The sequence below is a fragment of the Columba livia genome, chromosome 2, assembly GCF_036013475.1.
Source record: "Columba livia isolate bColLiv1 breed racing homer chromosome 2, bColLiv1.pat.W.v2, whole genome shotgun sequence".
In the NCBI taxonomy this organism is placed as follows: Eukaryota; Metazoa; Chordata; class Aves; order Columbiformes; family Columbidae; genus Columba; species Columba livia.
The window spans coordinates 20,251,874-20,270,231 of NC_088603.1; the positions used below are offsets into that span (position 1 = coordinate 20,251,874).

Sequence of the window (18,358 nt, forward strand, 5' to 3'; positions counted from 1 at the left end):
TCGTTCTGCTCCAACCATGAATCATCCCTCCAGCTCCCACGGTACCCTACTGCCTGTTGCTCTTCTGAATATATCCATTTTTCTCCAAATGTATCTATAGCTAGTCAAAAGTAGCTCGTGGTCTTCTCCTACTTCCCGTACCTATCCTGGATGTGGCTATTTCTCATCTTTCCCTCATTCTGCGTAGCTGCTTGGTTCCTTATCTTATTAAGACTGTGCATCACTGTGTGTTGTGGCTCCTGTATTCTTTCACATGTGCTATGTGGTAGACTGTGACCCTTTGCCATGGTAATGACTTTTAGGTTGTTATACTTGTTTACTTTCCATGTGTCTTGGTTATTGTGCATTGTTTACACCTCCCTTTGCTAGGCAACACTTAAGATTACCCTTAAAAAAGCATTTATTTTGCACCTTCAGGTAATTTTCATGCATGTGTAGTCAAAACAGGAACTCCTGTTCCGAACACTTTTATCCTATATTTCTTGTGTATGTATTGGATGTAGTTGCTGTTTTTGCTGCCACTTGGCACCTTCAACTTGTGTCACTTGTCCTGACTCCCACTTGATGGCCTTCCTCAGCTCTAGATGCTCTGCTCTGTGTGTGTGATCTTGCTTGGTCTCTCTTAATACATTTTAGCAATCTTCTTGTTGTTTCTTCCACTCAGTATTCCTCTCATCAGTAGTTAAATATGCAGTTCTTTATAATCTGTTACTTCACCCAGAGTCCCGCAAAGGACACTTTGTTCTTTCTTTGTCTCCTAGCACCTAAATGTTCTGGTGGGTGATCCTGTTATTTGAGTGGCTTCCCTGACAACGTTAAAGTTTCTGGTGTAGTTCTGGTAGTTTTTCAGACTAATAGCTGTATTTTCAGGTGCGTTTCATTAGAGCCACGTCTAAAAGAGAGGGAAGGTTTCGGCAGTATGTAAGAGTCCTGTTTTAGAAACTGCTGGCTGTGGTCGTTAATGATATTTGGGGGACTGTGAGTCAGTTTCATCTTTCTTTCTTTTACTCCTTAAGTATCTGTGGAAGCATACTATGGAATACCATAAAATACACAGCACAGCAAATACTGATACCCAAGTTTCACTTTCATGAGCCTAAAAATCTAGATGTTCATTCCTCAAAGGCAATTTTAGTGTTAGATAATGTAAGGATACAAAATTTTGTTCGTTTCACTTAGTGGTGCTCAGATCTGGTATGCCACTCTCTGTTAGTATCTTCCACAATCCCTTTTTTCTAGGGCAGAGTCTGTATCTTGCACAATAAGTTTAGAAAAATACAATATTACTTTTAGCAAGCAAATATTTTCCCAGTTCACACTTCCAGTCTTAATGGAGAACTTGAATCACTTTTAATATGTGAGCAGGGAAAAAGTTGGTGGAAGTACAACACAAATGAGAGGAATTTTGCTCGTTATAAGCATATGCTAGTAGCTTATAATGTAATTATACACAAGAATTGAGGTATAAATAGTATTAGACGATTTGCACATGCAGCAGAATATAACAGAATTACTGAGTACAGTAATAAAGCATACAATGTTGAAGTTGAGCTTCAATAGGAATTTGTAAGCATTGGAAGATGCTGTATAGGTTTACAGATTCTTCCACACTGTATCCTTGTCCCTGGTGCTTGCTTCTCCAGCTCTGACCTATACCTGAAGCTTCAAACCAGTTACTGAAGTGGGGTTCTGACTTGCAGTGACTCCTGCAGCTGTTCAAGTTACCATATGGAAGGGTAACTGATCTTGTAATGGGGTTAAGGGAAGTGCACAAATCTTGAGTGTGCTGTATCCTACCTGTGTCTTAACTCAAAGCTGCCTTCTACTATAATGTCTGTATGTGCTGTTTGCATGTTTCTTCAGGTTTACTGCTCTTTTTAAAAACTATGTCTTAATGGAGCTTACTGCCTATTTTGTATGTCACTGTTTTAGTTGGGATGCCTTTGGCTAGAATGCTCTGGTTAACTTATTGTAGTTCTGGTGCTAGTGGTTTTATTCCCTGTGCTTAGATGTTTCTCTTGGCCTTTTAGCACAAGAGGGTCAGAATGTGTGTGACAGTGGCCTTTGTGGCTGTGTTTTAACTGTGTCTGTGACTGTTTAGTAATCTTTAATTCATCAAAGTTTGCTTTCCCCTGTTGTGCCCCTCTGTATTCCTCTTGGCACTCATTGCCTTGTATCGTGTTCTGATAATCCCTTCTTCATTGTGTACTTCTAGAGGAGAAAGTATTTCTCCCTTATGCAAGATGTAACTCCTTTGTCTGAGATATGGATGCTCAACCATGTCTGTTAACAGTAGTATATCAGGGCTGCCAGATTTTTCCAAACGTGTCATCTTGTGTTTTGAAAAAATACATGGAATGACTCCAATGCCTCCTCAAGGCATTAAAGCAACTTAGGTTTTGATAGTAGAATTGTGGTACCAGCTGTTTGTTGAACCTCATACGCCATGTCAGAAGTTGATGTTGACCTCAACTGACAAGGTGCAGAAGGCATTCTGGAGAGTCCTGTAGCTCTCCGGCATCCTTTGATGAAGCCTCTGACTGCTGGATTTTTCCCTGGAATTGGAGAGAAATGATTTTTTGTTTTGTTTTGTTGCTAGTCTATGCCTATGCGAGTAAGGGTCTTGCGTTTTGTCTTTTTGAGGGCCCTGTGGAAGCCTCCTGGCACTGTCAGGTAGCTGTCATCCAGCATTGCCAGGGTGTTAGGTTTGAAACTGCTGTAGCATTTTCCAAGAGCAGTGACTGAGTTGGAGGATGATCTAATGAAAGCAGTTTTTGTTGTGAATGTGGAATGACTCGAAGAGAGTAAGGTTGTGACTGTTTTGGCTATTAGAATAACTGTCCTCAGAGCTTGACTTCAAGGAGGTGTTGGTTGAGAAATATGCAAATACTCACAGGATGGTTGAGATTGGAAGGAACCTCTGGAGGTCATTTTGTCCAACTCCCAAGTGTTAGGAATGAGCATCTAGATTAAGAAGTATCAGATATTTACACAAGAACAGTATGTATGTATTTGCTAATCCATCAGATGGAATAGAAGCTTAGCATCTAAAAGAAGTTTTGCATTGTTACCGTTGCTGTTCTGAACAATGTTGGAATTGTTCTACCTTCCTAGTTTTTTGATCTTAAATTGATTGTTCTTAAGTTCTCAAGAAGTTTGACCTAGCAGAATGCGGAGATAAGATAACCTCTGACTTGAGAAACCATTACATTTCCATGTCCTTCAAATGGTTACTGAAGTTGTGTCAAAATGAAGAAAATAGAATCATAAACTCTTGACAGATCAGACTAAATAGTATTAATCTAAAAACTTGGATGAAGCAGCAGAATTAAATCAGAGGCTATGCAAACTCAGTAATAAAACTACCCTGTTACCTGAGAATGAAAACATGTAAATGTGAAGTCAGCTTTTTGGAAAAATTCCAGGAAGATCTGGGGAGCTACAAGCTTGTGTGGCAGACAAGCAAACTGATCCAAGTTATTTTTATTATCTCTTACAGCCTTCAATAGCTGATACCTCCATCAATATGATATGCTCTGGATGAATCAGTTAGGCACCGGTTTGAACCTGTGGACTTCCTTGTCAAAATATGCTTTTGCTTATAACTGTTTATGTGGCCTCAAGGGAATTACCTGCTCCTGTACTCATTTTGGCTTGCAGTCAGGAAAGCACTACATGCCTCTGAACGTATTTTGAAACTTTTTGATATGGTTCTTCCATACCAGGGATCTGATCAGTAAATTTTTAGGAAACATTGTTTGTGAAGATGTGTTAAAATGCATGAGCTGTGTTGCTAGAATTGGCCTGTGCAGAGCAGTATGTTAGGTTTCAGTGAGGACCAAGGAATTTCTGAGTAAGGTTTTGGCTTCTACTGGAAATCAGATAAGGGAACAGGTTTGCATTGAAAATTGTGCTAAGCCTGTGCAGTGTGTGAAAGGAAACACAGAAAGTTTCTCCAAGTACCCTTTCAGGGAGCAGAAGAGGCTCTAGGAGCTGAAGTTGCTGAGGGAGAGTTAACACATGGGTAGGGTTTGCTAGCCAACACTGCAGATAAATAGAAAACCCCCGAAAAATATTGAGAGAGACGTTTTCTTCAGTATGAGCTTATGCCTTCCTTGTGGCACGTGAGATTTATTTTGAACCAGGCTCTAATCCATTAATTTGGCTTTACTGTAGAGAGCTAAGAGCGTTGTATCCATGTAATTGCTAGATGGTAGGTTTGCTAGATGATGCTGCAGCACAAAGTCAAAACTGCACATACAGAACCTGATTTTGGTCGTTTAGCCTGTGAGACACTGCTATGTTAGCAACTCCAAGAAAGCGCAAGGCGTGAAAACCAAGGAGTCAGATTTCTTTAGCTGTGGGAAGCTACAAACCCTCCAGATGAGCTGGATGTATTGGGCTAATAGGCTCCTTTCAAGAACACTGGAACAGAAGAGCTGTGTGTACCTTGGCAAATAGCAGGGTCTGACAGTCTGTAGAACGCAGTGTTTGGTGCTGAGGAACTGGTGTCCATACTGTTTGCATTTCAGGGATTTTTTTGTTGTTGGTGGTGGTGAACTAATTCCAGGTTGGCTGCATGGACTCAATGCCCGTTTTTGTTGAAGCATGCTGTCTGTGCTCCTGGTTTTACAACTTACAGTTCAGTTCTGTCCAAAAGAAATGTAGTTCATCCGCTCCAGGACTGCTTCATGATGCACAGTCAGTGGATACAATACGGAAATTGCGCTAAAAAATTGAGGTAGATGCACCTTTAAGACTATAGTTTATAGTAAATGGCTGAAGCTGAATTTTATGTCTTGGCATTGCCCTGTAAGAAGCTTTCCTGGAATAAGCCCCACGACAAATTGTGTGCTTTTATGGTATTACAAGGCATTATGGGAGACTTAAGAAAATTCTCGGTAGTAGGTATTTGTGTAGTTTTTTTTTATGCAAGTGTTTTGACTGATGACATGCAGTGCCTATATCACAGCAGTTCTAAAGTTGTGAATTCATATGTTATATAAGTAAAGTTCTTTGACATAGATTTGGGAACCTATTTTTCAGAAAGAATGGCAATCTCCAAAGCTGTCAATGTTATATTGTCTGGCACTGCTATAGTTTTGGCTTTGAATGGGCCACTGTATAGAAAAAAAAGAATCTAGATAAAGCTATTTTTGCTGTAAAGCTTTTTGGGAACTTTGAGTAGACAGAGCAGTCCCCTCAAGTAGGAAGAGTCACGTGAGGGAAAGCTGTATGTATTCAAGGAATACTCTCAAATCCTCAGCAAGAACAGCCTACTTGTACCGACACAGGTCTTCTGTCTCCACTGGCAGGCAGTGTGCATATAAGGAGGACAAGGAAGGGCAAATAATGAGAGATATCCCAGCAACTCAGCAATTTGTTTCTTCTTCCTAGTGACAACCTGGATCATACTCCAAAGACTTATTTTAGTTGTTCTTCTAACGCTTAAGGCAGTTATCCTCACTGCTGCTTTTTAAGGTTAACATATGTGGGTGCAGTGTTACTAAAATCCTGGAGTGTGCATCATCTGCAAATGTTTTAGGGAAAATCTGGGTTGATAATACTGCTTCAGTCTTCCAGGCTTTGGAAGTATTTGATCTAGTGAGACAGAGCTTCACACATATGCAATTATGACATCACTTTTTGAGATGATTGTGTCAAAACTATGAGCTGTAGGCTTTTCTTGCTTTGTTTGGTAAGATGATTTTGTCTTTGCATGACAAATAAGATATTCATTGTGACCTTTGACAGTATTGTGCCATGAAGTGACGTGAGCCATATAGCAGCTTGATACTCAGTAACTCCTCTTGGAGGAATCAAAGTTGTTGGGCTAGTGATTAAACATCGTGTCTAATAGTCTAAGCCTATTTCAAGATTGTTTTCTACTTCGTGTTCACAGTATTTGTTAAGCAGGTCTAGTAGTTTTGGAATGCATTAGATTTTAAGGCAATGTCAATCATAGCATCGGAGTTTTCAGTTGGAAAGATGAAATACGTTTCAACTTTCTTGCTCCAAACTGTCAAAAATAATTAAGTTCTGTGATACACCAACTAGGTGATAGAAGTCGCAGACCTTTATTTAGACAGTGAGGGATCATAATAATTTTTGAAACTGTACGTGTATTTAAGTGATGGATGAGGGAGTGGTTCTTCTAAATTGTTTTTTTTTGACTTCAGGAATTGGCTACTATTATGCAGTTACAGCCAAAAAAGCCCCCCGAAGTCCCCAAAGATACTAACAACATTGAGGCAGCGATAGACTTCATTGCAGTAGTTCAAACAAAAATAACATTAGAAAATCCAGATTTGTTTCTAGTGGCTTTAGCTGTAATCTCAGTATATTCAAGAAAAGTAATTGTGTGTTTTTCTCAGTATGTTATTGAGACATAATTCAGCATCCCTCATGGTTTTAAACTTCTGATTTGAGCCTGTTACTTATTAGTTATACAAGGAAGCAAGATTTCCAACAGTTCTGGAAATTCTGCTTTTCATAAAAAAAATATTAAATTGTGTGAAGTCATTGTTGAGATTATTCACTTGGATCCTATAGAACAAAGTTGTTCCGAGCTATTGCGTAGTTTAATTGCTCACGAGAGTCACTATAGAGAGCACTTATGGTAACTGCTCACATTTGTAACCAAGGATGGTGCAGGATATGCGTTGTCATGTGTGTGTTCTGGTTGTGTTTTGTTTTTTTTTCAACAGTGCTGAACTTACATTCTGTAAGTGCTCTGACATGTATCATGTGTGCGTAAGGTTCCCTAATGTTTTTGTTTACAGTTGCTACATTTAAAAATGATCAAGACATCTAAACTTGTAAAACTTGTATTTTCCATAAAAATGAGTTTTCTGTGTTGTTTCCTATTAAATTTCTGTTTGGATGTTGTCCAAGGAAATCCTGGGTTTTTTTGCTTTCATTGTTGGCTCTTTTCTTAATAACACAAAAGTGTTTCAGAATCTACCCTTATAAGTAGTTTTAAAGACATTTAACTTTCCCTGACAATTCATTCATGTAATATTTTCCCTATTTCTTTCAGATAATATTTTTCATATTTTTCTTCTTTCTTGCTATGTAGAAGGACATAAAGCAATAGGAAACTACCGTGTTTGGGAACCCAAGGGAACTAACAGCATGCAAAGTGCTGTGAAAAGGATAAAACAAGCAGTCTTTTTTTTTTTCCTGTCTGCAGCAGTAGTTTTTCAGCTGTTCCTCTCAATACTTCCAGCTTCACTAATCCTTTAAGAATGTATCCATAATAGCCTGATCTCCAAATAGGAGAAATAAAAAATGGGGTGTATTTCTTCCTAGAAGTTCTGTGTTTGGCCTGTAATTCATTGAAAGGAGTGACCAGTTTCTTGGTGAGGAATGGTAGGTGACGTGTGCTGATGGCCTCTGGTGTTTACACAAGGCTGTATGTTTTATGCTTGTTTCAAATTCATCTCCTTTGCTGAAGCTCTCATGGATGTGCCTGTGCTGGTATCTAAAACAATAATTAATCTAACATACACATAATTAATCTAACAAAAAGTTTCGTAAATGATTTCCTAGTGGGCTTTTAACTACTTGACTGCTACGGATTGTAGCTGTCATGTTTGTAAAGTTGAGTAAAGAAAAATCTTAGAGGCAGCCTTAATTTCATTCTGCTGAATGATAAATCTTTTATGTTCCATCTAGAGTCATTTTACAGTTAAGGTTAACACTGTTTTCTAATCAAATCTAGGGAAAACTATGGCTTTAAGGGAGATATTTGGAGGTATCTATGGTGCTATTTGAACTTTTAGTACTTGGTAAAATTTAAAAAATAAAATGAAAATTCAGCATGTAGAATGTTCCTTAGTTGGGTTTGTGCTCCTTGTGTTCTCAGCAGAACCAGTAACAAAGAGGATGTGGTGCTGTCACACAGTCAAGCCAGTAAGAATGAGAGTAGAAGTGATAACAAAGGGTTTTTCATCTATAATAATAAGTCTGATATTAAAATGAATAAAAGGAGAGGAAATTAACGTATATCTGAAGTGTTTTTGTTTTCCATGGCATCCTAGTGGGCTAACAGAATTCATGCAGTGTATCAAAACCTGCAGTTTTGCTTTTCATTTGCTTTTGCTTAGCTGTATGCTGTGCCTGTTAAAAGTTTGCTTCCCTCAGTTTTGGGTTCCTAAACAGTAGTATATATATATATATATATATATATATATATATATATATGTTTTGGTTAGTGGTGTTTTGTTGCTGTTGTTGTGGGTTTTTTTGTTTGTTTTGTTTTCACTACAGCTTAGAATTGTTGTTTTTCCCCAAATTATGAGGAGATTTGGGATTTCTGAGTTTCTTTAGCTTCTTGTTTGTTTGTTATCCTTGTTTAGATGTTACTAGCTCTGTATAATAGTGATTTGTAACCAATCTTATGTATGTGGTAATGTGTTGTACACATGGTTTACATTACAGTTATGTAAACAATAACAGTTTGAGTGTAACACTTTAAAATAGAGTTGTGTATTATGGGGTTCTTATCTGATGGATTGCTTAAGTGCAAATTTCTTAAATGACCTGGTTCACAGGCCTTACAAAACTGTTCATGATGTCAAGCAAACAAGTAGTGGAATGAGAAGAAAATTCGTAAGTGGTCCTTCAACTGTGCTAGGTCTGAAATTCTTTCTTCACAGTGTTAATCTGGAAAACAGAGCAAACGAGAAGATGCATAGGAGCTGTTGAAATAAAGTCACTGTTCAATCTTCCTCTGGCTAAAGAGGGAAGGAACAACTAGGGGAGACTGTCTTGCTTTTATACATGGGCTGCAATTCTGAAATGCTGCTGTCTCCAACACTGTAAAGTACTTCTGTTGAAGAAAGCATTCAGTGCTGATAAGGACATGAGAAACATGTGAAGTGGCCTTATTGCACTGATTTGGGGTGAATAGCCCCTTCTCCTTGAGGGGGCAATAATTGTTTTTACCCCTGAAAATATGGCAAATGATTCTGTAGTCTAGTTGATCAATGACTTATTAAATTTCAAACTGATTTTGACTGGCTTTTTTTATTTAATAATCACCATTTCATAGCCAGTGATTCCTATAATGTTCTTTTATGGGATAAAAATGCTGTAAAAGGAGAGCAGAAGAGCTGTATGACATTTGATTTTGTGACAGTTTATAATCATATTGGTAATTTCTTTACTGGATGTTGTGTCTAACAGTGGCTACTATGATGTTACAGTAGAAAAAAAAAGTGTGTAAAATTTCATCCTATGTAGAAGCTTCTTCCTACTTCCTATTAAGAATTATTTAAATTTTTATTAAATGGACAGGAAAATTTAGTCAATTCAAGCACTTCTTTCAGTTGATTAAAAATTTGAAATAAACTTGTTTTCCAACTTACGTCTACTTGTTTGTTAAATAGAAATTATTTCTTCTGTCAGTTTGTAACCTGTGTGGTACATAGTTTTTGTTCTACTGAATATTTTCATTCTAGCTCCAGTAGCTTTTCAACACTACAAGCTAACCTAGCAACATTCGAAACAAAATAGTGAATTTGAATGTTGGACTGTATCTGTTGAGATAGTATTTCAACAGTTAAAATACAGGTTGAGGGTGTCAGCTAGTCGGTTGTCTTTTGCAACTCACAATGGTGAAAGAACAATCCTCTTTTGTATGTAAGTTATGTACTATATTTAAAAATGAAGTATAACTGACTTACATTCATGTTCACTTACACAGTACAAAGTTCACATACTGGAGCACACCAGTAGACCATTTAGTTAATCTTTTTGGTCTTTCTGTTTTCTGGTTGAGTAATACTACTAATAGGTGTTTAACCAGAAAGCTGTGTTAATTTTTTTTGGAAAAAAAAGTCCAATCCTCTGTGTACCAGATAGAGACTAACCTATCACTGAGTTACTGACTTGCTAATTTCATCAGTCATGATGATTTATGCCTTTTGCACACTTATACTTACCTTTCTTACCTACAAATGGATATGATTTATAGACACTTTAATTTTCTGGTGGAGGCGCAGGCCACTAGTTAGTAAATGTAGATTTAAGGACAATAAATGAACCAGATCAGCAGCTTACTGGTTTCTGGGGCCCTGCAATTCATAGATTAAAAATCGCTGCCTATCCCTGTGTAGTTAGATATTCTTTTTATCACTGTCTCTGTGCAGTTAGATATTCTTTTGGTCATTGGAGATACCTACTTCTGTTTTATTTTTGAATTGTTATTTTTTCCTCCGTAGTGCCACGCAGTATGACTTCTGAAGAGGTTTTATTTTCTGAGTAAACATGTATCAGTTAAGAAATAATGTTTGTTTGTCTGTTTGTTTTTTAATGTTATTTGCAGTTGAGAGTACCAAACACCTTTTCCTTGTCTTGATTGCAAATGTTTAGTAATAGTCTAGTATTTTGTCTCCTGGTGCCTGTGAGGGCCTGCTTCGATTCCCTAGTCTTCTTGGTCTCCAGTTAGGGCACCGCTCCTTGGATGCCTTTGAGGACTACTGGTTGCTGTTAATGTGCTTTTGCTGATTTCTACCCTGGTTTCTTAATATTTATTTACTTCTGTATAATCCTTTCACTTCTTTGGTAAATAAAAATAATAAAGCCAGTGGCAATAGATGGTGTTACCTGGGGAGAGCATGTGAACCTGTCCATGTTTTGCAGTCCTTTTGCACCTCATTTGTACCTTTCAGCCGCCACAGTTTCTGATGAGTAACACTAAAAGGTTCATTCCTGGTGGTGCATTTCAGTCATCTGGTGCTGCACAGTCAGTTTGGAGAACTGTCAGCAATGTGTCTTGGATTGCTCAATGGTTTGTAATTGCCAGCTTCAAGCTCTGCTCTGTGTAGGCATGGTTTAAAGGTGACAGACTCTTACCTGTTTTTTTTCCAGATCGCTTGGTTTGGCATTTCCTTGCTAGTGTCTAGTATCTACCCAAAATGCATAGTGTCACGTAAGGACTGTGAGATTTCACTGCATGCTCTGCTCTTCAGGTTGTCTTTGCCAAGTACTGAATAAAGCCAGTCCCAGCACCGATCCCCCAGCAGGAGACCTTTCAGCTGCCTATTCTCTCCCTCAAAACTGACCATTAAACCTTGCTTTTTGTATCCTTTTAGTTTTCTATTTGTAAGACTGTTTCCTCTTCCTTGATAACCTTTGGTGTGGAACTTTGACAAAAACTTTTTAAAAATTGGAGTATACTGTCTCTGCCAGATCCCCTTTCTCTATCCTGATGTCCTCTGATGAGTGGGGTGGGTTTGTGAGGCACGGCTATGCAACATCTTTTCCAACAGACCATGTTTGCCCCTGTCTACAGTGACTTTATTTTTATAGCCCCTGCTGCTGTTAGTAAGGATGACGTCAGATTTTCTGCTCTGTAATTCTCTGTGTGTTGTGTGTGGGTGTTTTTGGTGTGTGTGTGTCTGTGTGGATGGGAATCACATTCGCAGCCTGCCAGCTCCCTGGTGGCAGTCTTTGCAGTTCTGGGTTACCTTCCTCACCTGCAGGTCTGCAGCTTTGTACATAAATTTTGTTCAGCAATCTCAGGTAAAAGCCATGGTCCTGGCAACTTCTTAACATCTAATTTGCCTGTTTGAAGCAATATGTCTGTATATTTATTTCAAGTTGAATTAGGTTCTTTTGACTGCAAAGAATGTGTTTGTATGGGAATCTCTTGAACATCTCCAACACGAAAGACTCATTAAATAAATTATTAAATTGCACAGCCATAGCTTTATTACTGAATGAAACTTTTTATAGTTTTGTCATCAAGCAGTCCATAGCTAGCATCCTTCTTTTGTTTACATTTAAAGAAGTAAAAGCATTTTGAAAGTCAAAGAAATTGGTTGGCTTGGACAAATACAAAAGTCTGTAGTAAGTTAGAAAGAAGTAGTAAATTATTTTTTTTAAGCCGTATTTTCCACAAATGCTACTGAACTGGCACAAAATCCACCACGTTGCCATTGTAGTTACTGTTCGTTAGGAGGAAGAAGAGCTGCTGTTATGCAGTTTTCCTGTTCTACTAACTGTTACATGTGTATGATTAAGCACATTTTCTTAGGAGTTCAGTCTTTTAACTGAGATATTCTGAATGACTTCAGGAATATATATATCATCTGCTCCTGGTCACTTTGCTTTACTGATGAGCATTAACTCTGCAACACCTCAGTCTTGGACAAGTTCTCTTTTCAGAAGGTAAAATGGAAGGCTTGGGTTTGGATTATTAGTGAAGATTTAAGCAGAGTCGGTTTAGGGTTTTTTCCCCTCCTTTCGACTTATGGTATCTTTACACCATAGTAATTCTATGGATTTATTAGTTCCTATTAAGGTTCTTACTGTGATCTACTGAAGTTTATAGTTTTGGAAACAATCAATTTTATGTTTTCTATCGAATGCTAGCATAGTGAGGAGAAACATGAGAGGGTTTTACAAAATGCCCTTGCTTCTAGAAGTTCTTAAAAGACAGAAACTTGTAAAACTAAATTTTGCAGCAGGGAACTTGTTTGAAATGCAAGAACTTAAAGTGAACATATTAAAGCTAAAAGTTGTATTGAATTTCAGTGCTTTAGTGCAGTTCTTTAGTGTACAATCTATTTTCCTTTTTCTGCTAAATAGAGTTGATCTATTTATTGTTCAGAGACTTGATAAACTCCTACTTGTGGGTACTATCTAAAGTAACAAAACCCTGTATCTAATCCTACCTGTTGCTTCTGTGCTGTGCATGTGCCTTGACTAACGCCAAGAGACGTGAATTTAGGGCAGACTTGGCTACTTGGTAACGACATTGCTGAAGTGACCTCGGAGAAATCAAGTTAGAGAACTCAAAGAAACAATAACTAGAAAAAGTGAAAGATGAGATCAGACTGCATTTTCTGGGAAGTCTAGGTTTGGAGGTACTACGGGTGCAGAGTTCAGATGGACAATTTCATAAGGGAGGTGTTGGTGATAAATATTTCTTAGTTTGAGAGACCTTGACAGTTGGATCTAGGACTGACTTGTGTAGGCTTCACTTTGTTATAGAGAGATAGCAATTAAAAGACATAGCTGCAATGAAACCTCATTTAGTATTGCAGCTGATTTTTATCACAGATGTCTTAGCTTTATCTTAATTTGTGGTAAAACCATAGTGTCTAATTCTATCGGTCTTAGAAGTTGTAAGTGTGAGTATACTGTATTTAAATCTGAAATGTTTAGGTAATACAACATTGTCCCTATAAAAGGGTTAGAGTTTGAGAGAAATGTGCTTGAAGTAAAAACCAATAGCCTAATAATAGAGAACTTTAATCCTGATGTTACATTTCCTATTTTAAACCATGATGTTTTAAAGATTTCAGTACAAAGCATCTGTTTGCATTCATTTTGTAGTGTTTGAAGTCTATAAAATTAATTGGGACACTATTTTTGTTTAAAAAGTGGTCTTGCATAGATTGTCATTTTTCATTGCAAAATGTAGACCTCTTGCAAATGTATTTGTGATTGTAAACACTGCTTAACATTCAATATGTATAGCCATATTTTCCTTCTAGGATATAATTTTGACTTTTATGTGTTTGCCTTCTTCAAAGTTCAGATTTTTAACAAGAAAAAAAATTTTTTTTAGAGAAAACTTTTCTGGTATTTAGAAAACTGTTAACAGGGGCATAGTATCTTCTTAAATTTCTGACCTAAAGAAAGCAGAAGGCTGTAAAATGTGCGTTTCTTCACTTCTGGAATATGTAAGATGCATACCCATAGCTTCTGTGCTCTTTTCTAACAGATTAACTCAAAGACACTGTCATTGAATTAACGGTATCCCATTATTATCAGGGTAGTGGTTATCCTGTCTGCTGTCATGAGATATGAGAGCCTGACATGACAGCTGGTTAGACGTGATCAGGTTGATACCATAGCCAGGAAGGACAGTACTGGACTAGGTTGGTTTCTGAAATTGATTTCTCAGTCAAGATAGAATTGTATCTTGATCAGATATTCAATATTTTACAGTCCAGCTAAGACAAATACACAGAGTATTTCCCATTCCAGTTGGAAGAGCAGAACTTGCTATTAGCATAAAAGCCCACCACCACCCCCAATTTACACAAGGGTTGCTTGTGGAGTCTGAGACTGTTTGGCTGCAAACCTTAAAGAGGTACAGTTGTTTCCATTCTTCACCTGAGTATCAGACACACAGGACAATTTTGTAAGATAATTATTTGGGTTATTCTTAAGGGGTAGTTTGCTCAAGCAGAGGTTCCTTTTGAACTCTCCCCTGGTAGGGGGTGGGTGGATAGAAAAAATCCACACACAAAAACCTGCCATATATTACTGGATTTAGTCATGAAGATAAGAATGCCTAAAGGGGTCATATCTGGTATAAGATGGCAAAGCTGAAAAAAAAGAATAAACTGTCATGGTAAAAACTTGGCCTTTTGTCCAGTTATATAATGAAACCAGTATGCTATTTAAAGATGAGGTGGTATGAGTCGTGAAGTGGTGGTCAAAAGAAAAAGAATAGAGTCTCTGAAATATATTGATTGCTCAGATACCCTAAAAATAAAACATGAAAGTGTGTTGTGAAATGTGGATTTAACCAGTTCTGCTTCCCCCATATTGGCTGTTTTTTTGTGTGACAGAATTAATATACAAATTGTTAATTTGTATAGGCTATGATAAAAGCATTTGAGATAATTGTTCAGTCTAGAAAACGTTGTTCTGACTCTCAGCCCAGTAGTAACAGATTCATACACTGGCAGTGCGCACCTTTAAAAAAGGGCTCATTTTCACAAGGTTCTTTCTTGTAATGACCAGGTTAAGGAAAAAATGTCATTATAAGAGGTGAAAAATTACTCTAGATGAGTTACACTAATGTAAAATCTGTCAGTTAAGTGAGACACAGTGTGAGAGAGCACTTTGAGTCCCAGGACGCTGGCGAGAGGAAGGAGAATCCAGAGAAGGCTGTGTGTGCTTAGAGTGGCAAGTCACTCCAGGGAAGGTTCTTATGGTCTTTCCAATTGCCTAACAGGTTTGAGCTTTCCACTAAATTTTTAAGGTAAGTATTGAACTGGTGATTTTAGCAAGAATCATTGCATGTGCTCTAGCATAAATGTTCTAAAATTGTGTTTCATTTCAAGCATCAGTAATCTTGAAAATATACTGCAGTTGCTAATATAGTCCAAGCAAAGGATCCAATCTTCAAAATATTCATTGCTAATCTTTTGATGATGTTTTAAGTTGCATCTGGCTTATTATGCCATCCTTTGAGTCCTATTTAAGTTGGAGCTTGGTAGTTTTATTTGGATAAAGCATGAAAGCCTACCCCGTTCTTTGACAAAGCTGGGTCCAGACAATATTCTGGATGAGTTGATCTTTCAATTAATTTCTAGGCTATACCTTCCTTCTAGTGATGTTCCCACCTTGACAAAAGAGGACAAAGGCAGGTTTCCTTCCAGCTACTACTAGAATAAGCATTTGTGGCCCAAAAAAGGGAACAGATGCTTGCTGTAGACTTCCTGCATGTTTTGTTTTAGTTGCTCTTCTTGTTTACTTTACCCAGAAGAGATGCAAACAAATCCTCAAAATGAATGATCTGTGCTGATATTTTTCCTCTTCAATTTCTTCATTCTTCACTAGACTTCATAGCAGATCTGTTTAGACCTGCCTACCAGGGCTTCATTTGCTAGATTAATATTTGGCAACAGGTTTACAGTTTTCACTAGCCATTGGCTCACTGGGAATAATGTATTTTATTTTTTTTACCTTCTTCCCCCCAAACTAAATCCCTGTCTTCAAACTGTCTTTCCTAGAATAATGATGGAGAATGAGACGGTTTCTTAAGTGGCTTCTTGTTCTTTGCTGTGTCCAAAGCTTTATTTTTCACCAAGACAGCCTTGTTGCTGGGACTGTTTTGAGGGTTTTAGTGAGGGCAGTATGTAGGGTCCCTGGTGGCCACAGCTGAGAATTGCTGAGCTGACCGCGATGCTCGAGTATTGTTTGGGCTTTGTAAATACATTTTAGGAGCCTTCTGCATGGCAGTTCACGGTGGTTGTCCATGCAGACCCTGGAGCAAATAATTATTCTCTCTTCTTTGATGACACCTTCCATAGCTTTTGTGCCTTTTTTTTTTTTCTGTTCTAATTTTCAGAGGCTAAGAGAGTGAACAGCCTGACAGCCCTCTGTCCTACTCGAGTATATACTGTACTTTATCTTCTGCTTCCTCTTTTTCCTTTTTTTTGTCCCCTCATTAAGGACTATAGTTATCAATCAGGGATACTGTACAGGGATACCTGTAACTTTTAAAGCACCCTTTCTCTGGTTACCTTTTCTTATCACTGTATTTGGTACATCCTTTTGAGAATCTGCAGTCAGCTTGAACTACATGTAATCATGTTTGGGAAGAAAAACTAAGGATTATTATTATTTTTTTTAATCTCCAATGTCTTCTACTTCTGTTTGTCACTCTTAATCTTGGAGGTCATCTTTTCCTTTTATTGTGTGGTTGGTTGGTTTGTTTTTAAATGTATTCCTGCTGCCATCAAATTTTACTGTGGCTTTCACTGCTCATCATAAATTCAGTCCTTTCAGCTCAGGAGCTAAAGTGGTTGTATGCACCCTGGTTAACTTATATTTCAATTACTTCAGGAACAGCCTCTTTGTCTAATCCCTATGCTTTCTGTAACTAAAATGACTGTCTAAAATTGGTTTTGGCTTTTCAGTTGGACCTCGAGATTGAATTGCCAAGCAACAGGCAGTTAGTGTTGCCTTGAGCTTAAAGCTGCATGTGACTTTAGGCTGCATATTGTAGTCCCTCTGTATATTCCCCTTTTTTATTCCTTTTTTTTTTTTTAATAGTCACATACTGTAGTTGGTGTTTTGTGTAGTGGGGTTTTCATTATTTATTTATTTTATTTGCTTGTTCACTGATTTCTAGATCCTTTCTGTTCAGTTTCTTACTCATGCCATTTCTGAAGATCCATTTTTACTTGTGCATGTCAGTACCAGTCTTATTATTCCTTTCCCGGTGTTGCAGATGAAATAATTGTCCTAAATTTCAAAATATATACTTTTGTTATTTGTGGCCTTCTCCAGTCAGTTTCAAACAAATATTTGTTCTGGTCTCAATTCAGTATTCTAGGTGTTATACCGATTATTATTTTGAAGGAGGATTTTTTAAAACTATATTTGAAAATTGCTGGTCTAGAAAGTCTTTGGATGAGCAGGCTGGGTTCCAGGGCCAAGCAAACACAGAAGTCAGACCTTTCAGACAGACCTTTTCCAGCTGGCAAGTTTGGCTGTCTGGAGGTTGCTTTCCCAATGGCCAAGTCTGAGCAGACTGCTTTGTGGGAGCCTGCTTTTCAGCAAGGAGCTGGCTCTGCTCAGTTAGAAGTAGGGAAGTGGCCACCCAGTGCTTACACAGCGCAGATTTAATCTGCAGACTGGTAGAAACAGGATCTGATATAGTTCAATAGTTCTTCCCTTACCAGTGAAGTATTGATAGGACACAAAATATCTCTGGTATGGAGGATGTTATTTTTTTCTGTTCATTTTAATCTGATAACTATTCCTTTTTCCATTTTAAAATTTCTGTCACAGAAGTTGAATTCTTAAGCTCTGTTGCATGTGCTAGTCACTGTTCTGTCTAACAGGACAACACCAAGAAGTCTTTGTACTTTTATCTTCTGCCATGGACAAGATACCCAATTGGAATAACTGCTGAAGAGGAAGGATAGTAAAATAAGGTTGTGCCGCATGGAAGTGCAGACAGAAATAGTTAATGTAGTTTCACTGTACATATACTAGGAGGTTTATTTTGGAGGTATTCCTAGGCCTGGTGAAGACCTTGTGGGATTTCTGTAATTCGAAGCATTGTATGTGGGAGTGATGGGCGACTGTGGGAGTAGTTGTACCATAAGTCATTCAAAGGATTGAGATTGAAGGTCTTGCAGCTTGGCTCCATTCTGCTGTTGCTTTATTAGTTCTTTTTCCTATTTATTTGATCTAGACAAACCTCCCAGTTTTTTGGTGTGTTCTGTGCTTGTTTCCCTGTAGGTCTCTTTTGAATGTAGTGTGTTACGACTTCTCCTGATATAACAAATATCCACAGTTGATTACAGCTGTGGAGCACAAAGGGAGAGACTGACATAGCTGCATACTTCCTGCATTAGACACTGCCAAAGAGATGGGCTGCTGCTTCGCCCTTTCTTTTGAGATACTGCCAATAGGCAACACTAAGTCTGAGGAGCCATTTACGCTGTTCCTTCTAATTATGTTGTAGTATTCCTCCTAATTGCCAAATTCAATATTGTTGAAATGTTAAGAATTACATACATTATTGCTTAAAAATTGTGTTACTGTGATGCCTTTTGTTCTAAATATAATGTTGGGGAATGTGGATGTAGAT

At 37.8% G+C, this 18,358-nt stretch overlaps 1 protein-coding gene across 1 annotated transcript in view; it reads left to right on the top strand.

The window, feature by feature from the left end:
* DNAJC1 (DnaJ heat shock protein family (Hsp40) member C1) overlaps window positions 1-18,358 on the top strand; it is a 103,815-nt gene that overhangs the window by 686 nt on the left and 84,771 nt on the right. The window lies entirely within an intron of this gene.